This window comes from Sparus aurata, chromosome 10 (assembly GCF_900880675.1).
Source record: "Sparus aurata chromosome 10, fSpaAur1.1, whole genome shotgun sequence".
Lineage (NCBI taxonomy): Eukaryota > Metazoa > Chordata > Actinopteri > Spariformes > Sparidae > Sparus > Sparus aurata.
This window is the reverse complement of record NC_044196.1, coordinates 14,773,374-14,778,373: the sequence shown is the minus strand read 5'-3', so window position 1 is coordinate 14,778,373 and position 5,000 is coordinate 14,773,374. Positions and strand designations below refer to the sequence as shown.

General features: G+C 40.4%; 1 protein-coding gene across 1 annotated transcript in view; it reads right to left on the bottom strand.

The window, feature by feature from the left end:
• Positions 1-5,000, bottom strand: part of LOC115589374 (uncharacterized) — a 23,708-nt gene that overhangs the window by 9,834 nt on the left and 8,874 nt on the right. The window lies entirely within an intron of this gene.

Here is a 5,000-nt window from a genome sequence, read left to right as displayed (position 1 = left end):
TGCGGAGAAACTAACTGAAGTAGGTGAGCCAACAGGAACATACAACGTTTGTTTCGCTTACAACTTACATTCATGGTTCCATATTAACCTTCTTCCCGTCTCAGTCAACAAAGTCGCCAACCTGGTTGAAATGTGGTCCATGGAGGTTACGTGTCTGACGAAAGACCGCTCAAATGTGTGGGGAGGGGCTTTGACGTCATGCTCCGAATGCAGAGGAGGTTGCCAGATTCACTGATGTCACTCAATTACATTTTACTTGGAAATATCAACTAATTAAGCCAATGAACTGGTCTAGTGAATATTACTTGGATCGAAGGATTCAATTTACATACAAAACTGAGGACACATAATTACAAACAATCACCAAGTAATGCACTACATGAAAACTGCTATTTTAAAGTAAAAGCACTGAATTCATATATTTTTGTAGAATTTATATAGACAATTGAAATGATAATTACAGTGCCAAAAAATCATTTTTTTTCAGTTGTAGGGGTGCGCAGTGACATTCCGACACCCCTCCATTGCGAAACCCCAGCATTCCGAAACACACCCACTCCGACACACCGCTGTTCCGACCCTCCCCTCAAAACACCGCTGTTCCGAAATTGATTTTCAAGTTTACATTACTTCCTACATCAAACACTGCCGTCCACACTCACACAACTCATTGCTTTTTATTGCTAATAGGCCTATGTCACTATCTTCATTTATTATGTATTAAACGTTTCTAACGTGTCTAATCTTTTTACACGCACTATCCGTGGTGCTGAAATCCCCACTTCCAGCCGCACTCGCACAACTCTGAAATAAACTGTGGCCCATGGGTGCGATCTGCCGGGGAATGACCCCTCTGGTCGTTAGTTTTAACATAACTTGTCTTTGTGGAAGGTTAACAAGGTATGTGGATTGAGCAGTGCTGCTCAGTTTGTTTTTGAAAAAAAAAAAAAAAGCAGAGAGAAGACAATAGGCTACCTATGTATTTTTGATTCAATAAACATTAAATGAAATTGATTGTGTATCCATCTCTTATAGCCATAGAGGGGATTATCATGACCACGGGCCTACACACGCAAACTGTGCGCACGCAAAAGGCGCTGTAAGGCAAGGGCGCAAAGGCTGTTACATGATTACACTGAATGTAATATGTCCGCAAAACGTAATAAACCTCAAACACCTACTAATACTACTGACCGTGCGTGCAAAATCCAGCTGCTGACCCTCCGCTCCGCTGTCACACAACGGATCCCCCGTCCGCGCTCCCTCTCTCTCTTATAATTGTTTGCCCGAAAAATAATTTCCATGAAGAAAACATCGCCTGACATTTTAAATTTAAATTCCCATTGACAATACAAATCTCAAGAATCTGGATGTATTGCTCATTTGTAAACACAACACTTAACAGTCTATAGGCAATAATCTAAAGGTTTATTAATTCAATTCATTTCAAATTCGCTTTAGAATGCCACAACAACAATATTGCTCCAAGCACTAAGAACCACGAAAAGAATACCTAGCACAGTAAATAATAATAATAATAATAATATAACTTTGAACATTATCACAATTAAGTAATCAATCTGCGATGTAAACAAAATGCAAACATTACAGACTTCTAACCATTTTTAAAAGTGTCTGTATTTTAATGTAGAATAGTTTTTATATAAATTACACAAAAGGAAAAGAAAATGTGATTTGTTTACGTATTTCAGCCAGAAGCGGTCATATTGACCGCACATCATTTCGCGGGATTTCATACATTGTCTCTCTTGTCTCTAACTTTGTTAGCGGTCTCCAGCTGTGCGACTGTAACACAAACTTTATATGAAGAAGGACTAACACTAATAGCCTAATTGATTCTTATTTCTTCCACTTACAGAACTGTTTACGACTCGAAACAATGTTTATTATATATGACGTTTCTGACCAAATGTCGCGGCTTCAAATGCATCAAATTCCCACATCCAGTTACGCAGGCAGCTGTCCAGGGTGCTGAACCAGGTGACAGACAAAGGCTGCACTCTGCGTTCTGATGTTTGCTGGGCAGATCTGTCCCCCTTGCTTTCTCATCCACTCTGTTGTGGGAGATCTCCCACAGAGCAAAAGAAATACACATTTTTTCTCTCTCGGCTGAACTCTGGCTTGAGCCCACTTCACCCAGCTCCTGCTGACAACAGACCGGGGGAGAAAACAGACATTCCTTTGCTCAGAACCCATATCAGGCTGTGTCTGAATATGCACGAAGATCGGTATCAACGACGCATTGAGCAATTTTCATACATTTCGGATATTTAGCATGATAAAGTAATTTCAATTCAACATAGCCATTTGTCCAGCTGAAGCCGCTTGTTTTGCGGTTAATCAGCCACATGATCCGTTTGAACCCACAAAGGAAAAAAGGATAAATGCGCAGCCTCCGTTTCCTTTCTGATTGTGTCCGTTCGGAGTGGGGGGTTTCGGAATGGAGGGTTCCCCCAATAGACTTTTCGGAATGGAGGGGTCTTTGAAAAAAAGGGAAACCCCGCCATTACGATGAATTGAAGTCTATGTTCGGAACAGCGGGGTTTCGGAAAGGCTGGGTGTAACCAAAAGCTAGTACAGCGCAAACTAGGCTTAAGTAAATCATCAGAGCCTGAAACCAGAGGTCTGCCATTAGGTTTCAGAGCAGCTCATCTGGAACAGTACACATCATTTTGGTAATCATGGAATCACACTCCCCGTATAAAGCTGCATATACATTTATGATTGATCACAGAATATTTTCTTTGTGATTTTATTTCAAGGCTTCAACCAAACTCAGTTGGAGAGTACAGTCTCCTCTGACATGACATGTAACGTTATCTACACTTTCTACTATGACTCCACCTCCACCTCCAATGTAGAGATTTGGGAAACATGAGCTACAGCAAACTACATAGCTGATTTAAGAGCAAGCATATACTGTATGTAAAACTGAAGTTTATTCAGAGAGCTTTAGAAGGCTTTCTAAAGCTCTCTGAATAAACTTCAGTTTTACATACAGTATATCATGTAACACTGGTTTATGTATGACTGAAAGTAAACGCAGCTAGTTTGGTTAGTCAGCAAAGTTGCCCTAGAAGTAGATCCTGATGCAGTAAGCTGGAGTAGAATAGGTGAGACTGATAAATTCATTGTAGGTTGGACTCAAGCCTCTTCACTGGCGGAAATAATGAAAAGTTAATGACAAATAGTCACAATGGCTGGATTATTCAGAATAAGATCAAGTTTGAGAAAAAACACTTTCCTTTTTTTTTCATTTTAACATGATGGACTCCTGGAAAACCCCTTACAAAGTATACCATGTCAATATGAAGGGGGAAGCTGCAGAAAGTGGGACTGATGGTGAACAGACAGGTAATGCAGATCGTGCAGGTGTCACAGTTGCTGTTATGGATATTGGTGCTTCTAGTGATATTAATGTAAACTAAAGATAAAAATTAAATATATACATAAGATCTTAAAATTCCTTTAAATCTTGAGTCCAACAAGCATACACAAACATAAAAAATGCTTTAAGTCCTTCCATGTTAATGAAAAAATACAAACATCCTCATACACACGACTAAAACAAAGTACCTCTGCTGAGTTAGTAACACAGGCCTCTTTTTGAACACATGGCTCAGGACTCCACTGTGATCATTTACACACTGATCCATAGAGTCTGTTCAGACAATCAACATCAGTCCTGAGTCTTTAATGAGTGCTATAAGGAAGCAACTGGACCTGTTTCAGCTTCTTGAAGACATTTCACCTCTCATCCATGAGGCTTCTTCAGTTCTGACTAACTGGAGGGGAGCTGCAGGCTTTAAACCCTTAGAATTACCACGACCTGGATGACTATGAACCTTCATCAACATCCGTCCTGAGTGGTCCGATCACAGGAAGACAGCTGTAAGTACAGGTGTGAAAGATGCATCAAGGATACATTTAAGATCCGATCACTCAGACCACATTCAGAGGTGGGCTCGCCCTGTAGAACAGTTAACATAAGTCCACATGAATCTATCTCTGTACCAGATACCCAGGAACCATGCTTGGCTGTGTGGCATCTACACTATATGTTTTTTAACACATCCATTACAAAAGGAAGAGCAATCAATAGCCCCTTTAGCACTGCCCTTTTCAACGTGGTAATACTGTGCCGTTATTTCTCCTCTCTGTCTGTGTGAAAGTCACCGAGTGACCCTGTTGAAAAGGCAGCGTAAATGGAGCCTGTGTCTGCTACCATTTTTAATGAAGGAGAAGCCCTGAGACATGTAGACTGGTAGTGCTGATTGTTATGGTCTATTGTCTTCATGAGTCATTAAGGGACTGCAGTAAGGTGTAGGTCAGGATTTAGATCAGCAGGTCTGAACAAGCCAAATCTTTATTACATGCAGATAAATATTCATGCTGTGTGAGTCTATGATAAGTATGTCTATGTGATATCTATATAGATCTGATTGCACTGCATTAGTGATCCTCAATTTGTACATCTCATGACACAGCTTTTAGCAGCTGGGTAAAGTGAGCCCCCTCAGATGTTCAGGGGCCATAGAGGCCCCAGACTCCTTCTGATTAAAGGAGCACTGTTTTACTTTGTTTATGTGTGGCGGACCCTCCCATCTTTGAAGTTTCAAACCGTAATCTAGGACCTTATTTTCACAGCTTGTTTATTCAGTTATGTCTATATTAAATCTATATTTCTGTCTTTCTCATTACCTCATTAATATTGTTAATTTCTTCTCCAAAACTACACAGTGCCCCTTTAAAATTGTGTGTGGTCATTTCTGAGTGGCAACATGTTTCCACAAAGAGACGTCTCTGCCTTCATGAAAATTCACATATGATCTTCAGTGGCATGCTGATGGCAGTCGGATGAGGTAAAAGACATTATTTACACCCTCAACATGTAGCAATTCCTGTGCACCCACCTCAGAAAGCAGACAAGCTGTAGAGGCACTGATGTTTCTCTGGTTGTTTCTCTTTTTAAATCAACT